Raw genomic sequence first — 24,959 nt, forward strand, 5'->3', positions numbered from 1 at the left:
CACGAACGGAAAATTTGAAGCCGCCCGCCTATGATTTGAGTTCGTCTTTGGAATTTGACCACAGACGATGATTGCAGATATATATGGAAACTTTGATGCTATTCTTCAGAGCTTCTTTAGCCTTTTCTTCTGCTTACTTGCTTGTCTTCTAGCCTTCTCCTGTGACTCATTTATATAGGTGTGGGGTGGAGTAGACTCCAAAAAAATCCTAGTGGCTTAATGGGCTTGAGGCTCATGGGCCGATTCATTTGATAGAAGAATGGGCTAGCCCAATTTTATTGGACTTTTATTTAAATCAATTTAATTAGATTTAAATAGTTGACTCACTCATACTAGTCCATAATATTTGTTTGGCCTAGTATATGTCCAGTTTATGATAAAACCCAAATTTTAACAAAAATTTAACTGTCTACAAATGCCCCTGCTTCAGACCTTAGCGCGGTGTAGGCTTGTCGAAATCAAAGAGAAGACCTGAAGCACCACAAAAGACAATGTCCTTCTACGAATCACTTAACCAAACAATTTGATGTACCAAAGTGAACCATCTTGATTTTCTCTCCATTTCAGAGAAGAATTTAGTTGCGTCAATTTTCGTCGGTAAATAACTAAATACCATGATAACCACGTTGCATCTTGACTGCTAACTTGTGATGTGAATTAGCCATCAATGTGAAGCTAAGCAGTAGTATTACCAAACTCCTAAAATAACTCAGTTGTCACATAAGTAATTTTAGTCCAAAACAAACTTGGCCGACTTTCCTTTAATGAAAATAAAGGGATGAACTTAAATTTATTAAGTCAAAACTCATTTTATGTAAGACCAAGTAAAGATTAGCAAATTTGGTAGGAATTCTCCTCCACTTTTTGAAGCAAGATCACTTTCCTTTTAACTTTCCCGATTCATAATTGCCTCAGATTCATTTTTATTACTTTGTAAGGCTTCCCAAATCGTGATCAATAAGGAGTTACTCTTTCCTTGAAAGGAAAATTCTTGTAGGTCAAGAAAACACAACCTCCTTGAAAACGCTATAAATAGAGTTGTTCCCCTGGAATTCTTCATCAAAACTTCCTGCAATTTTCTTTGTTTTTCGCGAGCAAGAGTCTTAGCTTGAGAAAATTATTGAACACTTTTGGCATCTTTCTTTCCTACGTTTGCAATGGTTTCTTTATCCTATTCTTTTGTAAACCATCGGCTTCAATGATTTTACAAGAGGAATATGCACTTCTCATGACTAATATCCATAGCCTCATGAAGGGGAGTATGTAATTACTTGCCATGGTTGCAAAACAATGTTTCAAACTGACGATTTTCTTCTTTGTTGCAGAAGCTGTCCGGGACTGCCAGCTTTGCGTGTCTGCGAAAAACAATTCATATCTCATTGTAGGAGCCTCGAAAATGCGAGCCATTTGATTTTCCAAAAACTAGACACGAAGTTCTGCAACATATAAAAGTTTTGAAGTAAAATTCGCTTTCTATTATCTCAGGTAAATTCTTAAATCTTCACTTCAGATTCTGTTGTGCTCGATTTCCAGCATTGCGCGCCTTCACCAAAAAAATTCATGTCTTCGTGTAGGAACGTCGAAATCATGAGCGATTTGCATCGATGGAAACTAGACTTTCAGAGCAACGACATGTGTAAGGATCACAATCAGATTATCCCTAGGTCTTCCCAGATACTTTTCAGAATTCAAGAAATAAGTTTCGGCATTCTGGCTCGTTCAGCTTTGCGCACTCTAATCAAAAAATTCATATCTCGAGATAGGAGCGTCAGAATCGCAATCCGCTTGATCCTGCGAAAACCAGGTTTGCAGACCTATATTCACGCCAAAGATGGAAGCTTGGAAAATTTTAGAACGACCCACACAGTATTTTGAAGTCGACACTACAATTTGCACATTGTGACTTGGGCAGCATATTCCTTTTTTTTTTTTTGCAGCTTCAACGAGAGAAAGCTTTGGGCGTCCCCATCCTTGGTACTTTGGCGATAGAAGTAGATGAAGGATCTCTTTTTCAGCCTTTGGCGGGAAAGTCCGTGGAGCACCCCTCACCTTTAGGTTTTGGTGAAAAAGCAATACGACAAAGAACTATTCATGACATCCATCCGCCCTTGAATTTGGCTTCTACAAGCAATCATCGGGAAAATCTACCTTTCTGGTCGAGGCTTCGATAAACAACACCTTGGTGCATCCACCTTTCTGGTCAAGGTTTTGGCGGACAACAAGTTGGTGCATCCACCTTTCTGGTCAAGGTTTTGGCGGACAACAAGTTGGTGCATCCATCCTTTTCATCGAGCTTAACAATCATTTAGGCGTCCAACTTCCGCCTTCATGATTATGGCTTATCCTCCATCTCTACCTTAGAAAGAAGGTTCATGCGTCCTCTTCTTGCCGTTTGGTGAAGATGTACTATACATTGCGTGTTCTCCATCCCAGATCATGCAAAGAAGTAGATGATCAATACTTTTTTTTTGTAGGTAAAGAGATTCATGGAACATTCTATCCATTGAGTCTTGGCATGGATGACTTCTTACAACTTAGTGAAGAAACTCATGGAGCATCCTTCTTAAGACTTTGACGGAATAATCTGTGGAGCATACATCCTTCAAGGAGAAGTGCATGTCACAATGTTCACTATCTGCATTAGTGCGTCGCGTCGTTTACACTGATACTTGCTGCTGAGTTAAAGCTCTATGTCACTTGGCACCGATTAACATAATCAAAAGCTTCGTGCCATTCACTACTAGAAATACGGGAAAAAGCGACCAAAAATTAGCGAGCAAATTTGGTCTGTCAAGAAAAGCGACCAAAGTTGGTCGCCAAACTGCCGAAAATAATAAAAAAAATATTTGAAATATATTAGCGACCAAAGTTGGTCTCTATTTGGCCGCAAATTTAGTCAAATTGTTGACTGGACTGGTCAGACTTGCTTGGTCAAATATATACTGAGATTAGCGACCAATATTGGTCGCTAAAGTGGGACCCACATTAAATTTGTTAATAATTTTATTATTATTTTATAAAACTTATAAAATATAAATATATATAATTTAAAACTTGCAACCAACGTTGGTCGCTAATTGAAGGATAAGCTGGTAGCGACCAACATTGGTCGCTAACATGAGACCCAGTTATAATATTTTAATAAATATATATTTATTTAAAAAAATTAAAATATAAATAAATATAATTCAAACGCTAGCGACCAACGTTGGTCACTTAATGAAATAGAGACCAACGTTAGTCGCCAATGTGGGACCCAGTTCTAACGTTTAATAATTTTTATTATTAATTTAAATATTATATAAAATATAAATAAATCTAATTAAAATTTAGTGACCAAATTTGGTCTCTAAATTAAATATATGTACTTACGCTATACTATGCACTAAGTATAAGTGTATTAGGTAATACTGTATCGAATACAGCTTATATATATAATATATGTACTTACGCTATACTATGCACTAAGTATAAGTGTATTAGGTAATACTGTATCGAATACAGCTTATATATATAATATATGTACTTACGCTATACTATGCACTAAGTATAAGTGTATTAGGTAATACTGTATCGAATACAGCTTATATATATAATATATGTACTTACGCTATACTATGCACTAAGTATAAGTGTATTAGGTAATACTGTATCGAATACAGCTTATATATATAATATATGTACTTACGCTATACTATGCACTAAGTATAAGTGTATTAGGTAATACTGTATCGAATACAGCTTATATATATAATATATGTACTTACGCTATACTATGCACTAAGTATAAGTGTATTAGGTAATACTGTATCGAATACAGCTTATATATATAATATATGTACTTACGCTATACTATGCACTAAGTATAAGTGTATTAGGTAATACTGTATCGAATACAGCTTATATATATAATATATGTACTTACGCTATACTATGCACTAAGTATAAGTGTATTAGGTAATACTGTATCGAATACAGCTTATATATATAATATATGTACTTACGCTATACTATGCACTAAGTATAAGTGTATTAGGTAATACTGTATCGAATACAGCTTATATATATAATATATGTACTTACGCTATACTATGCACTAAGTATAAGTGTATTAGGTAATACTGTATCGAATACAGCTTATATATATAATATATGTACTTACGCTATACTATGCACTAAGTATAAGTGTATTAGGTAATACTGTATCGAATACAGCTTATATATATAATATATGTACTTACGCTATACTATGCACTAAGTATAAGTGTATTAGGTAATACTGTATCGAATACAGCTTATATATATAATATATGTACTTACGCTATACTATGCACTAAGTATAAGTGTATTAGGTAATACTGTATCGAATACAGCTTATATATATAATATATGTACTTACGCTATACTATGCACTAAGTATAAGTGTATTAGGTAATACTGTATCGAATACAGCTTATATATATAATATATGTACTTACGCTATACTATGCACTAAGTATAAGTGTATTAGGTAATACTATATCGAATACAGCTTATATATATAATATATATGTATTTACGCTATACTATGCACTAAGTATAAGTGTATTAGGTAATACTGTATCGAATATAGCTTATATATATAATATATATACTTACGCTATACTATGCACTAAGTATAAGTGTATTAGGTAATACTGTATCGAATATAGCTTATATATATATAATACTATATCGAATACAGCTTATATATATATAATATATGTATTTACGCTATACTATGCACTAAGTATAAGTGTATTAGGTAATACTGTATCGAATACAACTTATATATATAATATATGTACTTACGCTATACTATGCACTAAGTATAAGTGTATTAGGTAATACTGTATCGAATACAACTTATATATATATAATATATGTACTTACGCTATACTATGCACTAAGTATAAGTGTATTACGTAATACTGTATCGAATACAGCTTATATATATATATATATATATATATATATATATATATATATATATATATATATATATATATAATATGTACTTACGCTATACTATGCACTAAGTATAAGTGTATTAGGTAATATTGTATCGAATACAGCTTATATATATATATAATATATGTACTTACGCTATACTATGCACTAAGTATAAGTGTATTAGGTAATACCGTATCGAATATAGCTTATATATATATAATATACATACTTACGCTATACTATGCACTAAGTATAGACTGTTTGACCAAAATAGCGACCAACGTTGGTCGCCATTTTTGACCGTTTGACCAAAAGGCGACCAAAGTTGGTCGCTTTTGTAGGATATAAATATATATATATATATATATATAAAGAGGAAAATAATTATTTTATTTATTTATTTTCAGATATAGCGACCAACGTTGGTCGCTATTTTGGTCAAACAGTCAAAAATAATTTGGCTACCAAAATAGCGACCAAGTTTGGTCGCTATTTTTTTTAACAGGAGCCAAGACGGGTTTCAGGTCCATTCTTTCAAAATTATTCCCCAAATTAAAATCTTTCTCCTCTAACACTCAAAACCCCTTCCCCCTCCGACTTCCAGCAGCAGCGACGCCCCCGCCACCGGCGACCCCTGACGGCAGCAGCAAATTCCGGCGACCTCCACTCCCAAGGTTAGTTTCTCTCTCCTTTCTTTTATTTTTCCGAAAAACAGTGATTTTAGGGGTTCAATTCCAATATATTAGGGTTCAAAGTTATATATTATTTGTTCAACTATGTTTAGTTCAAAGTTAATTCCATGTTAGGGTTTCATTTCTCCATGTTAGGGTTCAATTTCTCCATGTTAGGGTTCAATTTCTCCATGTTATATATTATTTGCAATTTTTAGGGTTCTTATTAATACTTTTAGGGTTCAAATAAATTAACTATTTAGGTAGACTAATTTATATATGGGGTTAAATTTCATTTTATGAAGCAACAATAATAGGATATGAATTGAACTTTTAGTTAACTAAAAAAAGATTAGGCTATGAATTAACTACTTTAATTTGTTCTTGCTTTATTTAAATAGATGGAACATCGTTCTTGGATGTACAATAGGAATTATCCTAATTGGCGGGGATTGCGGGAGGATTTTGTAGAAGGGGTTGAGGACTTTATTAGACATGCAATGTCACTTCCGCCATACATAAAAGAAGTAGTAATTAGGTGCCCTTATGTTAAGTGCGATTGTATGAAGTTTGGAAAACCGGAGGAAGTTAAGGTTCATCTTTATATGGTAGGGTTTATACCGAATTACTTTGTGTGGACTAATCATGGAGAGATGGATGGTAGCCATGATATTTCATAACATGGTTGTTGGTGAAAGTAGTAGGTCGAGGGAGAATAGAAATAGTGATTCCAGAATTCATGATATGGTTGCGAATGCTTTTGGAATGCACTTTGGGGGTGAGCTCAACGAAAATGTTGAACAAACTCCTAATGATGAAGCAAGACATTTTTATGAACAGTTAGAGGAAGCTAGTCGTCCACTACGTGAAGGACGTCCGCACTCTGAGTTGTCTGTTGCAGTTAGATTACTAAGTATCAAATCTGATTGGAATATTTCTCAAGCAGCCATGGATTCTTTCATTGACCTTATGCGTGAACTAGTTGACGAGGAAATCGAATTACCTGGTGATTTCTATAAGGCAAAGAGATTAGTTTCTAAGTTAGGACTTTCGTCAATGAGAATTGATTGTTGTGAAGATGGTTGCATGTTATATTATAAAGATGATGCAAATTTAAGCAGTTGTAAATTTTGCGGAAAGTCTCGTTTCAAGAGGCTTTCCAGCGGGAAGATGGTCGCTATCAAGGCGATGCATTATTTACCTCTTATACCTAGACTAAAGAGGTTATATGCGTCGATGAGTTCTGCTCCTCATATGAGATGGCACTTTGAAAATAGAAGATCACCTGGTGTTATGTGCCATCCTTCAGATGGACAAGCTTGGAAGCACTTTGATAGGACATATCCATGTTTTTCTAGTGAACCAAGGAACATTCGGTTAGGTCTGTGTGCGGATGGCTTCACGCCTTTTTCTGTATCTGCGACACCGTATTCATGTTGGCCTGTCTTTCTTACACCTTATAATATACCACCCGAGTTGTGCATGACTAGTCCATATATATTCTTAAATTGTATTATCCCCGGTCCACGTAATCCGAAAAGTTTGATAGATGTATATTTGCAACCTTTGATTGATGAGCTAAAACAATTGTGGTACGATGGTGTTGAAACATATGACATATCAACCAAGCAGAATTTTAATTTGCGTGTTAATTTAATGTGGACAATTAATAATTTTCCTGCATATGGAATGTTGTCTGGGTGGATGACTGCTGGGAAGCTAGCTTGTCCTTACTGCATGGAAAATAGTAAAGCATTCACTTTGAAACATGGCCGAAAGCAATCATGGTTTGATTGTCATCGTCAATTCTTGCCTGAGGGTCATGAGTTTAGAAAGATGAAAAATACTTTCAAAAAGAATAAACTGTAATATGATTATCCACCTCCGATACTTTCAGGTGATGAAATTTGGGAGAGGGTCCAGAACTTCAGTAAAGTTACTGAAGTTCCACCGCATAGATTCCTCGGATACGGTGTTACTCATAATTGGACCAAACAGAGTATATTTTGGGAGTTGCCTTATTGGAAGGATAATCTTCTCCGTCACAACCTTGATGTCATGCATATTGAGAAGAATTATTTTGACAATTTGTCAACACAGTGATAGATGTTAAAGGTAAGACAAAGGATAACCCGAAGGCTAGAATGGACTTACAAGAATATTGTAGGCGGCCTGAATTACACTTGCAGACAACAAACAATGGTAAGTTATTCAAGCCCAAAGCAAGTTACACATTCACTTTGGAGGAAAGATGGCAGATTTGTGATTGGGTAACGAAATTAAAGATGTCTGAGGGTTATGCGTCAAATTTTGAGAAAAAAGTTGATATGGAGGTAGGGAAGTTGAGCCATTTGAAAAGTCATGACTGTCATGTTTTCATGGAGACCTTAGTGCCTATTGCATTTTTTGGTTTGGCTGAAAGAATCTGGAAACCCATCACTGAGATTAGTTTATTTTCCAAAGACTTGTGTTCTTCCACATTAAGGGAAGAAAACCTACGCCGGATGGATCAGAACATTCGTGTAACTTCGGGTAAGATGGAAAAGATATTTCCATGTGGGTTTTTTGATGTGATGGAACACCTGTCACACCTCCTTTTTGCGCGCCCGCCCCGAAGGGTAAATGCGCGAGGAAGTTTTTCCAATTTAAGTGACAATATTCGAAATGGGATTATTTATTTAATTCAGAGTCGCCACTTGGGAAAGGTTTGGCTTTTGGTGTCCCAAGTCACAGATTTATCTTGCATCCCAAATCGAGGAAAATATTCGACTTTCCAAATGAAGTCTGCGAACCAGAAATTCTAAGTAAGGAATTCTGTTGACCCGAGGGAAGGTGTTAGGCACCCTCGAATCTCGTGGTTCTAGCACGGTCGCTTAAATTGTTATAATGGCTAAATATCTGATTTAAATACATGTTGTGACTTACGTGCTTTTATTAAGTTTAAACCGCTTTTATTATTATCATTTATTTTTTATGGAATTGCAATGTCGTGAAAATGCATCTCGAACCACGTCACAATCAATGCACCCGTAGTTGTTAACACATTTCGACTCCGTTGAGATTTGAATTTGGGTCACATAAATGCGCACCCGAATTTAAGGATGTAATTTGATTACATCGTGCCTAAAGAGTCTGACGCGTTATTATCTTTGGGGAAGATAGTGAGATTCACTAAATAGTCATTCCCAAATTCTAAGTATTTATTATGATCGATTATTTAGGGCCCCGCGATTTGCGTTTTATTTGGCGAGGCTCGTCTCATCTTATGAAGTGGGTGAACCTACAACGACTACATCTTTATTATGTTCGTCTCTAAGAAATGGAAGAAAGAAAATACATTCTAATTAAATTGCATGCTTGGCCAACTCCGAATTCTTGTTAATTATCTGATTAATTGTTTATGAGACGGGAATTGTTTCGTCCATATTCCATGGGTGAACATGCTTTTAATTTGGTAAAGGGAATTGCATACAAGATTGATGAAATGCTAAATTTACTCCAAACGCTTCTCAAGCTGAATTCAAACTAACCCATTTAAACAATATTAATGGAATTACTTATCAGAGGATGCTACTAATGGTATTCGGAACTTGTCCTATAAACTTCTTAAGCGGGATTAAATAAAGTTGAAACTCAAAAGATTAAAACTGTATTTCATTTGGCAAGGTTAAAAACCACCCGCCCCACATATTCAAAGCATAACTGGAGAAGGAGTTCGAATTAACAATTACACTAAGTGATTTACACATTCCATGAATTATATAGCTACATCATGTATACTACTAAACAAACCATATATCACAGTTTTAGACCAAAATAGTTTCAATTAAGTACGAGCTCACTAATGTGTTCGCTATTGAGCTACAAATTAAAGAATTACACAATTTTAACAATATTTATAAAGCTGTAAGTAGAGCAGCGACTGATTAAATTCCTTTGCATCTTCATTTCATGCTTTTAACTGTTACATCAGTATGAGATTCAAAGTGTGTACCTGGATGTTGAAGACAACAGAAGAAAAGAATACAGAGAAGTCAGCAACAGCATCAACAAGAATGGCAGCAACAACAACAAATACAGCAGCAGTGACAGTAACAAAGTGCACCAGGAACAACTCAAACAAAACCCGAAAAGATTTGTGATAACCAGGTAGCAACAAACAGCATGCAAAACTCAAAATGGACTCGAACTCAAACCAAGGTTGGACCAGTAGATTGCATGGGAAGTTTCAACGAATTGGAGTCAAACCAAAAAAAGAAACAGTATCAACTACTGAGACTTCACACTAAACCAAAGCCTGATGGAATTATGTTGCCAACCAAAACTGAACTTGTTCTCTTTTTAGGACTGTTTTATATCTCAAAAAAACTCTCTCTCACCAATGGAGAACCTTCTGTTTTTATAACCCCCCCAGCCTGTTTAAACAAAAATCAAATCCCTCCCATGTTCTCCTGCTGTTTTTCCACTCCCAGATAAAATAAAAGCCCCCTCCCATGATATTCCCCTGACAGCCTCTTTCTCATTATTATAAGGACTTATCTCTTATTATTTTAAATAGGTATGGGCAGCAGGAGTATGTCTTGACAGCACATGTTGTCCATTACACTGCAATGCACATGCTGCCCAAGTTTGAAAATGAGTAAACAATGCCATCAATTAAACTAAAATCTGAGACCTATCCTAGACTGCAGCTATAAATCAATCCTTAAATGTTTTTTTGATTTAGCTAACAATGACAATAAACAAACTAAGCTGATTCACAATGCTTCAGTAAATCAAAATAGCATGAGTCGAATTGCTATCACTCCAAATGAAACTAATTGACGACATATATCGACTCGACTATACTAATTATAACACAGGACAAGCAGTCGACCAAACAAATAACACAAAATAAGGCATAAACTGTTCTTGACAATTTTGCACGATACAGGGGAAACCCAGGCATTATTGATTCGACGATGTTAATCACATTGAAATATGTATACTACTATACGGATTCAACATAACAGAATAAACAATCGACCAAATAAAAGGTCTTATGGAGATGAAGAACAACTGACAACAGAAATCCTAAAATAAACAAACAAACTAAATAAACATGCCAATAAACTAAAACAAACGTTTAAAACAACAATGGAAAAGAACAAAGGAACTCACTCTGAAAGCTTAACAATAGTCGACTCCCAGCTTTGACCGGATTTGCCCATTTTGGGGTTGAACAGATCTTAATCAAGGTGTTCTCGACCGAGAACACTTCGATTAGGGTCTATTAGACCCCACCTTTCCATTTAAATCTAAACAGACCCCAAAAATTCTTGTATTCTAGGGTTTGAACCTTCAGATTTGGGGTTTTGGGATTTGTGGGTAGATTCGGACCAAACCAAGCTTGGTTTGGTCACGAGGAAGGAGGGATACCTGGTATGAATTTGGGGTAGGTCGGTGTAGATCGAGGTCCGGCTCAAATCTTCAAATGAAGATTCGAGATGGTGGGGGAAGATTCGAGACCCACGGCTGGTGGATCTGTGTTCAGGGGTTCGAGGTGGTCCTAGGGTGCTAAGATGGTGGTCACCGGCGTCCTTGCCGCCGGGTTTATGGTGAGGGGAAAGGGGGGCGGCGCTAGTGTTTCGTGGGGTTTGGGTCTGGTGAAGACGACCTAAGGGCTAGGGGGTTTGGCTTAGGGCGCGGGGTGAAGGGGGAGGGTTTATATACGGGACGGGGGATTGGATCTCTGGCCATTGGATCATTGGTGATCAACGGCCGTGATCTCTTGACTTAAAGAGACGACACCGTTTGGATTAATGACAGGCCCGAACTGAACCGTTGGATCTGTTTGACCAACGGTTCAGATGGGGGGTGCCAAAAACGGCGTCGTTTCCTTTGTGTCTGGAGCCGGACTGGGTTAGTGAGTTTGGGCCTACTTTTTGGTCCAATTCACTGGCCCAATTCCGTTTTGACTTATTTTCTTATTCCTTCTTTTAATTTTGATTAAAAATAAAATTCCTATTAATTGCAAAATCAAAAATAAAATCACACAAATATTAATTAATACTCAAAAAACAATTATCACTCACATTAAACATCCAATTAAGATAAAATCACTTAATGACGAAAAATAGAATAAAAGATGCATATTTTGTGATTTTTCTTTTAAAACCAAATTATGATTTTGATAAATTCCTAATAGTAGAACAAAATCCCATCTTTATGTGCGACATATATATTTTTTGTATTTTCAATTGATAGAACTAAACAATCATAGATAAAAACTACAAAATGACCGGCAAATTTACAAAAATTATACACGAAGACAATTTATTGTTATTTTGATTTCTCTTGGAGTAATTGTCGTGTAAACAAAAATCACGTGCTCACAGCTACCTCTCTTTGTTCGAAAAACACGAAGAGTTTTCGTGCAAAGATAAAGTGAGCGGGTATGAGCGATTTTGTCTGTTTTACTACTCCGTGTGAAGCACATTTTGAAAGATTTGACCGAATCTTTGCTTCAAAGATTTTCTACATATCCTGGGCTAAACAGGAATCAGGTCAATGTAGTTCGGGAAAACTTGGTAGCTGGGACTACCGTGGGATTGCAATGTTTGTTGTTACTGCTGTTGTTGTTGCCACTACTGCTTACCGACCGCCTTATTACAACCAAAGGAAATTGAAACTGAATTAACTATTTATGCATGTCAACCGCTAGTTACAAGATTCCTATCTATAATTCTTTTGCCACTTGATCTTGGGTCTTAGCTGATACTGCTTGTAGACTTCGATCTGAATCATGATGCTTGCAAGTTGTAGGTGCTTGTTTATTTCTGCGAGATTGACGGAGCTCGGGAATTTGATCAAATTTGGAGCGATCCGCCCTTTGTTTGTTCCAATATCTCGGAACATCTTCTTTTTATCCTTTTCTTTTTTTCTTTATTCTGGATTGAGACTCATCCCGTAGGTCGTTTCGATCCATGCGCCTCGAGGTCAGACCTGCTGAGACAAACAAAACAAACGAACAAAATTTTTCTGCCCCAGTTTCACTAGGAAAATTTCGTGAATTAATCGCCATAACAACTTACAGAATATGATGGGGATTGGAAAACTCTAGTCTACAGAACGCAACTCGGGGATTGGAGTCCTAATGTTGCCATAAGGTAAAAATGCTCAGTTCAGGGTTGGAGCCCTAATGCTGGCTAAATGAAAAATGCTCAGTTCAGGGTTGGAGCCCTAATGCTGGCTAAATAGAAAAATGCTCAGTTCAAGGTTGGAGCCTTAATGCTGGCTAAATGGAAAATACTCAGTTCAGAGTTGGAGCCCTAATGTTGGCTAACAGAAAAATGCTCAGTTCAGGGTTGGAGCCCTAATTCTGGCTAAATGTAAAATGCTCAGTTCAGGGTTGGAGACCTAATGCTGGCTAACAGAAAAGTGCTCAGTTCAGGGTTGGAGCCCTAATGCTAGCTAAATGCAAAATGCTCAATTCAGGGTTGAAGCCCTAATGCTGGCTAACAGAAAAGTGCTCAGTTCAGGGTTGGAGCCCTAATGCTGGCTAAATGAGAAATGCTCAGTTCAGGGTTGGAGCCTTAATGCTGGCTAAATGAAAAATGCTCAGTTCAGGGTTGGAGCCCTAATGCTGACTAACAGAAAAGTGCTCAGTTCAGGGTTGGAGCCCTAATGTTGGCTAACAGAAAAAATGCTCAGTTCAGGGTTGGAGCCCTAATGTTGGCTAAATGGAAGATGCTCAGTTCAGGGTTGGAGCCCTAATGTTGGCTAACAGAAAAGTGCTCAATTCAGGGTTGGAGCCCTAATGCTGGCTAACAGAAAAAATGCTCAGTTCAGGGTTGGAGCCCTAATGTTGGCTAAATGGAAGATGCTCAGTTCAGGGTTGGAGCCCTAATGCTGGCTAACAGAAAAGTGCTCAGTTCAGGGTTGGAGCCCTAATGCTGGCTAACAGAAAAAATGCTCAGTTCAGGGTTGGAGCCCTAATGCTGGCTAAATGGAAAATGCTCAGTTCAGGGTTCGAGCCCTAATGCTGGCTAACAGAAAAAATGCTCAGTTCAGGGTTGGAGCCCTAATGCTGGCTAACAGAAAAAATGCTCAGTTCAGGGTTGGAGCCCTAATGCTGGCTAAATGGAAGATGCTCAGTTCAGGGTTGGAGCCCTAATGCTGGCTAACAGAAAAGATGCTCAGTTCAGGGTTGGAGCCCTAATGCTGGCTAACAGAAAAAATGCTCAGTTCAGGGTTGGAGCCCTAATGCTGGCTAAATGGAAGATGTTCAGTTTAGGGTTGGAGCCCTAATGCTGGCTAATAGAAAAGTGCTCAGTTCAGGGTTGGAGCCCTAATGCTGGCTAACAGAAAAAATGCTCAGTTCAGGGTTGGAGCCCTAATGCTGGCTAAATGGAAGATGCTCAGTTCAGGGTTGGAGCCCTAATGCTGGCTAACAGAAAAGTGCTCAGTTTAGGGTTGGAGCCCTAATGCTGGCTAACAGAAAAAATGCTCAGTTCTAACTGACCCTCTTTTTTGAGTTTTCTTCTTTTAGTAAAATGTAAAAGAGAATTTTGGGGAAACTTCCCTTTTAAGTGGATTCCTTATTGCCGAGCCGTTTCTTGCACTCATGTATTTCTTTTCTTTTTGGGCGACAACCTGCTTCTTGTACGGTTCCTTTGGGTCAAACCTGTTTTAATTTTCCAAACAAAGAACAATTGTCAGTTCGGAAATGGCGGTTGGTTCGGTGACCTTGATTGTTCCAGTTACTTTGTCGCTTCCTTATTTCTGTTGATAAACTTTGCCATTGATTGGATTCACGGGCGAAACCCTTTTGACTACTCAGACTTGCGTTTCCAGATTTTGTGATGATTTGCCTTGTAAGGCTTTGGTTTTATCCATCCCGTTCTGCTTGGGGATTTTCAGTGAGATTTTTATTGGGGAGACTCTGTGGGGATTTGTACAAGGCAGACTCGTTGGGGATTAGCAAGGGCAGACTCTTTGGGGAATTTTTACAGAGGGAGGCTCTGTGGGGATTTTTACAAAGGGAGGCCCTGTGGGGATTTGTACAAAGGGAGACCCTGTGGGGATTTGTGTGTATGTGTGGCTTTACTTCGAATGCAGCCAACATCATGATCCATCGGGTTTGGACAAACGTACCACTGAAGCGGGGTATTTTCTTCTTACGAAATGGAACTCCGTGAAACCGGTCCTGCCACCTATTCTTTCCCGTATATCTGGAACTTGGGGTTAAAAATGAAAGGGATTCAAAGAAAAGTAAAACAAAAAACGAAGAAAGCAAATTTTAGAAGAGAAGTGTCTCTTTCGGGACAGGAAGGACTTATCTGATGGAAACATGCTGGCTTTAAATTGACATGACATGCTTTTTGGACTGGACGCCTGACCTTCAATGAACTTGCATTTCCTCATGAACCAAAATGGATCTATGTTTCCAAACCGGTGGAACTTTGCCAAGACTTCCTGAGGTGGAGTCATCCTTTCGGCCGACAGCTCCCTTTGCGGGTTTTCGCTAGTTGACCTCTCTCATTTCTCTTATTGTTGTCGCTTGATAGCACTCTTTGCGAGTTTTTACTAAACAAGCTCTCTCATTTTTGGTTTCTCTACTCCTGTCGCCTCAAGGTGCCCGAAGGTTTTCACCGACAAGACTCTCTCGTTTTATTTCTCTCAATTCTGAATGTACCGGCCTCCAATCATGATATTTCTTGGCTCCCCCTACCTTTGGTAATTGATCCGAAAGACTTGTGCTTGGTAAAGAATGGTAGATGAAACTACAACTTCTAAGCCGTTTGGTGTGCCCCGGTTTCAATTTCAGGGTAAATGGGATTTATTTTCAAGGTAAATGGGATTTATTTTTGGTGTGACTGAACCTCAAAGAGAGGCTGCCAACGTATCCTTTCGGAATCAAGTCAGACGTAGTTCAGGCCTCATCAATGTTTTGTTTTTGTTTGTTTGTTTGTTTTTCCTTTTTTTTTGATAGGTAGACAAATAAATGTAGCCGGCTCAAAGGGCTTGTAGAGAGAGTTGATAGTGTTTGGGGTAGTGGGAATAAAACCTTCGTCATTTCAAAATGTGTCAAGACCAACTGGAGTATAACTCAGACATAGTACCTTTTGACTGCATCCGCATTCACTGCTGTTTCAGGATCATTTCCTTCGATATCACCTAGATACAACGCTCCTCTCGGCAATATCTTCCTGATGATGTATGGGCCTTTCCAATTTGGAGCAAATTTTCCTTTCGCTTCCTAGTGATGGGGCAGAATGCGCCTCAATACCAGTTGACCCACTTCAAAATTCCTGGGTTGGACTTTCTTGTCATAAGCACGGGCCATTCTTCGTTGGTACAATTGCCCGTGACAAACCGCAGCCATTCGTTTCTTGTCGATCAAAGTCAACTGCTCCAATCGAGTCTTAACCCACTCGCTATCTTCAATTTGTGCTTCGACAATGGTTCGGAGCAAAGGAATTTCTACCTCTGCTGGTATCACAGCCTCGGTCCCATAAACCAAAAGATAAGGGGTTGCTCCTACTGATGTGCGTACCGTAGTGCAATATCCCAACAATGCAAAGGGTAACTGTTCATGCCACTGTCGGGAACTCTGGATCGTCTTCCTCAAAATCTTCTTGATGTTCTTGTTTGCTGCTTCCACAGCGCCATTGGCCTTGGGCCAATAAGGAGTGGAATTCCTATGCGTTATTTTGAACTGCTCGCATACATCTCCCATCAAGTGACTATTCAGGTTTGCTGCGTTATCTGTGATGATAGTTGCAGGAATACTGAAACGACAGATAAGATTTGAATGTATGAAATCCACTACAACCTTTTTAGTGAACGACTTGAGAGTGACAACTTCCACCCATTTTGTAAAGTAGTCGATAGCAACCAATATAAATCTATGTCCATTTGAGGCCTTCGGCTCGATCGGACCAATGACGTCCATGCCCCAGGCAACAAATGGCCAAGGCGCAGACATGGGATGCAATTCCGTGGGAGGTGCATGAATCAAATCACCGTGCACCTGACACTGATGACACTTTCGAACGAAGCTGAAACAGTCATTTTCCATGGTCATCCAGTAATAACCTTCTCGGAGGATTTTCTTTTCCAAAACATACCCGTTCATGTGGGGCCCGCACACTCCTGCATGTACTTCGTGCATGATCCTTCCCGCCTCCTCGGCGTCAACACATCTTAGCATATTGAGGTTCGGGGTCCTTTTATACAATACCTCGCCGCTCAAAAAGAAACCTCCTACATGCCGCCTAATAGTCCTCTTCTGATCTCCGGTAGCATGTTCGGGGTATTCTTGTGTCTTTAAGAACCTCTTGATATCATGGTACCATGGCGGTGTACTCGATCCTGCCTCGATTGCGTTGCAGTAACCGTGTCTTTCCCTGATTTGGATTTCCAAAGGATCGACGTGGGAGTTACCTGGGTAGGGTAGCATTGAAGCCAAGGTAGCAAGTGCATCCGCTAGTTCATTGTGACACCGCGGGATATACCTGAACTCTATTGATTTAAAATGCTTGCCGAGATCCTCCACGTGCTGTCGGTAAGGAATAAGCTTGATATCCCGAGTTTCCCATTCACCTTGGGCTTGCCAGATAATCAGGTCAGAATCTCCCATAATCAATAAATCTTCAACATCCTGATCGATCGCCATATGCATGTCCATGATGCAGGCTTCATATTCAGCTGTATTGTTCGTGCAAAAGAAGCGCAGTCTAGCTGTAGCAGGATAGTGCTGACCAGATGGTGAGATCAAAATTGCCCCAATTCCTACACCTTTGGCATTTACGGCCCCATCAAAGAACATCTTCCAAACATGAGTGTTTTCCGAGACTACTTCTACGGTGTTTATTTCTTCATCTGGAAAATAAGTACTCAACGGTTGGTATTCTTCATCAACCGGGTTTTCGGCCAAATGATCTGCTAACGCCTGGGCTTTCATTGTCGTGCGGGTGACATAGACTACGTCAAATTCAGTGAGCAAGATTTGCCACTTGGCCAGTCTTCCAGTAGGCATTGGTTTCTGAAATATATACTTCAAAGGATCCACCCTGCTTATGAGGTAAGTAGTGTGAGCTTGGAGATAATGTGTCAAATTTTGAGCAACCCACGTCAAAGCACAACACATTCTTTCTAGCAGAGTGTACTTGGCCTCGTAGCCGGTGAATTTCTTACTCAAGTAGTAGATCGCTTGTTCCTTCTTTCCGGTTATGTCATGTTGCCCGAGGACGCAACCGAAAGAATTTTCCAAGACTGTCAGATACAAGAACAGTGGCCTCTCTGGCTCTGGCGGTACCAAAACTGGGGGATTTGAAAGATATTCTTTGATTTTGTCAAAAGCTTCTTGACACTCATCCGTCCATTTGATTGTTGCATCTTTCCTCAATAGCTTAAATATGGGCTCACACGTGCTCGTCAGCTGGGCAATGAATCGACTGATATAGTTTAACCTGCCCAACAGACTCATCACGTCTTTCTTCGTTCTTGGGGGAGGTAGATCTCTGATAGATTTTATCTTTGTTGGATCTAATTCGATACCTCTCCTGCTTACTATGAAACCCAAAAGCTTGCCCGATGGGACTCCGAAAGCGCATTTGGCTGGGTTCAGCTTCAAGTCGTACTTCCTCAGTCTCTCGAAGAATTTCCTCAAGTCTTGGATATGATTGTCCCGTGTCCTGGACTTGACTATCAAGTCGTCCACATACACCTCTATTTCTTGATGCATCATGTCATGAAAAATGGCAGTCATGGCCCTCATGTAAGTTGCCCCAGCATTCTTCAGACCAAACGGCATAACCCGATAACAGTAAGTGCCCCAAGGTGTAGTGAAAGCAGTCTTCTCGGCGTCTTCTTCATCCATCAACACCTGATGATACCCAGCGTAACAATCTACGAAAGACTGTATCTCATGTTTGGCGCAATTATCAACAAGGATGTGGATGTTGGGCAATGGGAAATTGTCTTTGGGACTCGCCCTATTCAAGTCTCGATAATCCACACATACCCGAGTTTTCCCATCTTTTTTCGGCACTGGAACTACATTCGCCAACCACGTGGTGTACTAGACTACCCGAATTACTCCCGTTTTCAGCTGCTTGGTGATCTCTTCTTTAATTTTGTCACTGACATCAGTTTTGAATTTCTTTGCTTTTGTTGAACTGGAGGACAATCAGGGTGGATTGGCAATTTATGCACCACCAGATCAACACCTAGTCCTGGCATGTCATCGTATGACCAAGCAAACACATCTTTAAATTCAAAAAGGAGTTGAATTATCGCGTCTCGCGTTTTCTCGTCCGTGTGAATACTTATTTTGGTCTCTCGGATTTCTTCAGGAGTTCCCAAATTAACCGGTTCAGTGTCATTCAGATTCGGCTTAGGTTTATTCTCAAAGTGTTCCAATTCTCGGTTTATTTCCCTAAAAGCCTCTTCTTCATCATATTCTGGTTCTTGGTTCATTATTTCACAATTAAATAGCTCGTTGTGATCTGGGCGTGAAGTCCGCAAGCATGTCATTTTATTTAAAGCCGCATTATTATAACTGAAAGAAAAGATAAAGGAAAAATAACAAAAATCAGAACAAAGGAAAAATGAAAAAACAATGATTTTTATTTTCTTGGAATTTGGAAGATAATAATGTTTATAACTCAGGAATTCAAAACAACAATTGAAGGGAAAAACATCCAAGTTATATCCTGGGGATAACTCGTGATGCATGAAGGGTGGCAGGACAGGTCTACCCGGACTCCTGTCTAGTAAGGAATGGCGTGGTCTCCCAGTTTCGAAGCTTGGCGTTTGGTCCCACATATAGCATCTCAGCGGTGCTTGTGCCTTCTCCTGGTTGAACCATGTGAGCTTCGTAGAGCATTTCTCTCATTTCCCCACATATCTCCTCGATCTCTTTGGCCGTGAAAACCTCATCGTCTTCTTCTTCGGTGTATTTTGGTCCGACGAAAGTTTCATATAAATCCGGCAATGGCCGAGGCAGTTTCCAACCCTCATTTTTCCTCTTCTTTGCCCACTCTTCATCTTTTGGAGTGGGTTGAAAACCTATCCCAAAATGTTTCTTGGTGGAAGGCAAGGTGATGGGTTCCGTTATTCCTTGCAATGTTCGTCCGAGCCCTTTCCCTGGCCTGAATCCATGCTGGATCATCTCTTTAGCCACCATGATTGAGGCGTTAGACAAGAAAGGTTGGGGGCAAGGTCTTCCCTCTTCATACTGCTCTGCTAGCACAACTTCGAAAGCCTGATAAACCTTGTGCTCGCTCCCTTCCCTTGGTTCAAGATATGGGATGGATGGGTCCCGATAAATAGACTGTTCGTCTTCTCCGTGGACCACAATTTCCCGGTCTTTGTACTCAAACTTCACCATTTGGTGAAAAGTGGAAGGTACAACCCCTGCCGCATGAATCCAAGGTCTGCCGAGGAGAAAATTGTAAGACGTATCCATGTCAAGCACCTGGAAAGTTATTTCAAACTCTACTGGTCCTATAGTCAACACCAAGTCTATTTCCCCGAGGGTGTCCCTCTTGACACCATCAAAATCCCTTACGCAGACATTATTGGGGTGGATTCTTCCGGTCCCAATTTCCATTCTCTGTAGCGTAGAGAGCGGACAAATGTCAACACCTGAACCTCCATCCAACATTACCCGCTTGATGTAGTAGTCTTTGCATTTAACTGTCAGATGTAAGGCTTTGTTGTGAGTTGTTCCCTCTGGAGGTAAGTCGTTCTTGCTGAAAGAAACCTGGTTAACGGCGAATAACCTTTTTGTCATTCGTTCCAGTTGTTCGACTGAGGTTTCAACTAGTACGTATGCTTCGTTCAGGGTCTTGAGAAAGATCTTTTGGTGTTCAGCCGACCTCATCAGCAGAGATAGCCTGGACACTTGCTCGGGGCACTTGCGTAGTTGATCTACCACTTCGTAGTCTGGCATTTTCATCCTTTGGAAGAAAACTTCCGCTTCTTCAACGCTTACAGGCTTCTTTGGTGGGAAGCGTCTCCGTGTGGCATTATTTAACTCTTGAGTGTTCGAATACCTTCCAATGAAAGTATTTTCCGGAAGTTCTCCCGTGACTTCTCTACCTCTGTACGTAACCAACGTCCTTTGATAGTTCCACGGTACTGTGGACGGGTTTGTCATTGGCTTTTGTGGCACGCGTCCGATAACCACTGGCTCATTCAGCCGAGGTGGTTGAATCGTCCCCCGGACCACATAGGCCCCTTTTGGTACGTACATTGGTTTTGCCCTTTTGACTTCGAAATTCTGCAGTTTCTCTGCTCGACCTCGTGGAACGTAAAGAACTTCATTCCTTACAGGCAACATCGTTACTGTCTTTTTCTCCACCTTCTCTTCGGGCTCGCCCTTGACAGTACTGACCTTCTTTTCCCCTTTCTCTAGCTTCGGGGTGGTTTTAGGCCTTTTCCCTGCATCGACGATGGCAATTATAGCTTTTAAAGCAGGATCAAATTCTTTGTCCTCGCAGATCATTCCAATCAGCGGCCCACTATTGTGAGCAGGCAACGGATTGTTAGTCATATTTGGGACCTCCTCGTCCCTTAGTACTATTTTCCCTTGCTCTATTAAATTCTTGACCACCCTTCTCAAGGCCTAGCAGTCATTTGTATCGTGCCCTTCCGCTCCTGAATGATAGGCGCACCTAACACCGGCTTTGTAAGTAGGTGATGCCGGATTGTGCCTTGTCTGAGGGACTGGCTGCAGGAAACCCAACTGGACTAGCTTTGGGAACAAAGTAGAATATGTTTCACCGATGGGTGTGAAAGTCCGTCTTCTAGGTGGTTCCTGAGGGCAGAAGTTATTTTGAGGAGGCTGTGGATTATAGTGGTTGCGGTAGGGAGGCTGATTTCTGGGAGGTGGAGCTTGGCCTCGATTGGCTTGCTGTGGCGGATGGACATAGGGCTGGGTATTCATGACCATGTAGGGTTGAGGAGCATATGTCACATTTTGGTGGGGGTAGTAATGTTGTGGGGTTCTTTCTGGAAAACGGGGCCTGGGATTACGATATTCCCTTGCTTCTGATGCTGCCATGGACGTTTCTTCCTTTTTCTTTCCTCTTGCCATTCCTCCGGACCCGCTTTGGACGGCTTGGGAGGTTGCCCTTATGGCTGCCTGACTTAGGATTCTACCCGTTTTCAAACCATTCTCCACCATCTCCCCGATCTTGATTGCTTCCGCGAAAGGCTTTCCCATGGCTGACATCATATTCTGGAAATAGTCTGATTCTTGAGCCTGGAAAAAAGTAGTGACCATTTCTATCTCGTCCATGGGAGGTTTTACCCTCGATGCCTGCTCGCGCCATTCAATAGCATATTCTCTGAAGCTTTCTGAAGGTTTCTTCTTCAAGTTTGACAGAGAATTTCGGTCTGGTGCAATGTCGATGTTATACTGGAATTGTCTCACAAAATATCTGGCGAGATCATCCCATATATGCCATCAAGATATGTCTTGGTCCATATACCATTCTGAGGCTATTCCTACCAGACTTTCCCCGAAATATGCCATTAGCAATTCCTCTTTGCCGCCGGCTCCCCGCAATTGGTGTCGCACCTCCTTTTTACCGCGCCCGCGGGGCGCGTGGGGAGTTTTCTCCAATTGAAGGACAGTCGAAACGGGATTTATTTAATTATTTCAGAGTCGCCACCTGGGAATTTTAAGGCGTCCCAAGTCACCGGTTTTAATCCCTGAATCGAGGAGAATATGACTCTGTTTATTATTCTGCGAACCAGAAATCCTGAGTAAGGAATTCTGTTAATCCGGAAGAAGGTGTTAGGCATTTCCGAATTCCGTGGTTCTAGCACGGTCGCTCAACTATTTTTATTATTGGCTTATCTTGATTTTTACATATATATTGCAGGATTTTGTCACCGCTTCTGTTTATTGTTTATGACGAATTACGCGTACGTATATTCGTATAATATACCTTTTATAATTACAGAGGATCGTTCCACGCATACGTGTACACAATAAAATTGTTATAGTTTTTATTAAAAATCATATGTTCGAAATTTAAAATAAAATCAGGAACATCATCACCCTTGTATTTAGACAATGAACTGCACATCTCGGGTTATATGAAATTATTTTAATATTTTCCAAAGAAATTCATTTTTATTAAATATTCACTCAAAATTGCGCGTACGCATAATCCGAATTTTTGCTTTTAAAAATATAATCAGGGTGCGCGAACGCATCCCTGATTGCGCAAAATCTTTGTTAATAATATTATGGACTTTCCCCAAATTGTTTATTATATCATGAGAAATATCCATTTAAGATACCCTTGAACTCTTGAAAAGAATTCACAATTTATTAAATGTTGCCCGTCGATTATAATTCCCGCGTATAAATTATATTTATCCAGACTATTCAAATTCAAAGAAAAGAATAAAAATAGGATTAACACTATTTTTGGCAAATACAACATTATATATCTATCAAAGGATGAATTGCATATGAAACTAAAAATGATTCATAAAGGGAAGAAATATTTTCCAAGAATTTTTTTTTATTTTTATTTAGTGCAAATTCTATTTCTACTTACCATTGATATAAAGTATTGCAATTTATGCTTGTACACCTCATTTTATTCTCATATACTTGCTTTTGATCTAATTGGCCTAATTGTTTGGTTAATTTATTTATGAGGGTGAATAGGCATCAAGTTGATAAGAAAGGAATTATTATACAAGCTAATTCAATAAAATTGCCTTACATGCAACCTAACTATATGTCGTAAACATTGTAACAAGCTACATCATATCACCTTTCGCTAATGGTTATACACACATCTATTATTTTATACATGAAAAACACCACCAACACCATTTTAACCTTATTTAACAATAGATGTTACTAATGTAGTTTTCTTGATATTTCTACATTACTCTTCACTTAGCTAACAACACCAAAAAAATTTAAATAATGGCCAACATTCATGCCCTATTCCCTGCCTTGACAATTCAATCATATACTTTAATGAAATTCTAGAATAGATAATATTATTACAACACTTATATGAATTTCAAAAGAGAATGATTAACTGAATATTAACATGTCAGGCATGCTACTATATTAAGCGACATGAAACAAAACTGAAATTTATAATAACAACTTAGATAAATGAAAAAATAGAATTGCAATTCAATCTTCATCGATTTGTCATGCTGAATCTCTTTCCAACATAGAATTTAAAAGATAAGTACCTGGAAATAAAGGTAGAAGAAGTAAATTTCAGCAGTTGCAGCAGTAACAAAATACTGGTAGAATATCAGTACTTCCACAGATTTGAGTAATAATAAGACCCGAGAAACCCAGATTCACAAGAGCAAAGCTTCTTAAAGAAATTTAGATTTTAAAACCAAATAGTATCAATACACAGACTCGGACAGATTCCAAAAGAACAACAAGGTTTCGGATTTTTCTTTTCTTTTCTATTTTTTCTGCTTCAGCTTCACTGTGTGTGTGTGCGAATACTCTCTTTTGGTTTCTTTTCTGTTTCTTTTTCCTCTTCAGATTTTCATTTCTGATTTTTCTGCTTGATTTTCCACACTCAAATCTGACTTTTCACTCTCTTAAAAAACTCTCCCTGAAGACTGATATTCAGTCCTAAACTCTTTGTCTGAAAACTGATTTCTCTCTCTTAATTCCCTCTTAAAATATGATTTTTTTTTCTCCTCTCTTTTTCTCTTTCCTTTCTTTTTGTCTGAAAGGCCCTCCTAAGTCAGTCCCAATCCCCCTCTATTTATACAGGGCTGGTCCTATCTTTTTAAGTGCTGCCTGGACCCTTTTTCTTCTTTAAAAAACAGAAAGTTCCATTAAAACTGCTTTTTAATACTTTAAGTGATCCTATCCTGATTTTAAGCAGCCCATTACCCTTTGTTTCCCATTATCCCATTAAATTAAAAGCCATTAACAAACCACTTTCAGCCCACTATTATATCGTATTACCCTTACTGTTTTATCCCAGAAATGCCCCCTGAATCCTACTGTGATTACTATTATTACTGCTGTCAAACTTAAAATCTAACAATACAGATTTTTAAAAATCTGTTCAAACCTGATTATTAATCTGATTTAAGACAGCTACAACCAATCCTAAAGTTTTGGACTGAATCCTAACTAAGAATGTAACCTTCTAACACAATTACATCTAATCAACATTTGTAAAATCACACTGAATTCAGAACTAACATCATAACAACATATTACTGAAATTATTATAACAATTCAGACTGGACTTAACATTGAACCAAGATCAAACACACAGGAGCATTGTCAATATACTGACAATG

General features: G+C 39.0%; 1 long non-coding RNA gene across 2 annotated transcripts; it reads left to right on the forward strand.

The window, feature by feature from the left end:
• The first annotated feature begins 1,066 nt into the window (after positions 1–1,066).
• Positions 1,067–2,821, forward strand: LOC104236589 (uncharacterized). Of its 2 annotated transcripts, XR_713450.2 has the most exons (4): positions 1,067–1,485; positions 1,575–1,804; positions 1,938–2,368; positions 2,475–2,821. It is a non-coding gene; the product is annotated as an uncharacterized lncRNA (long non-coding RNA). The 2 variants fall into 2 exon arrangements; XR_713449.2 differs by having other exon boundaries at positions 1,938–2,821.
• The last annotated feature ends 22,138 nt before the right edge of the window (positions 2,822–24,959 follow it).

This window comes from Nicotiana sylvestris, chromosome 2 (assembly GCF_000393655.2).
Source record: "Nicotiana sylvestris chromosome 2, ASM39365v2, whole genome shotgun sequence".
In the NCBI taxonomy this organism is placed as follows: Eukaryota; Viridiplantae; Streptophyta; class Magnoliopsida; order Solanales; family Solanaceae; genus Nicotiana; species Nicotiana sylvestris.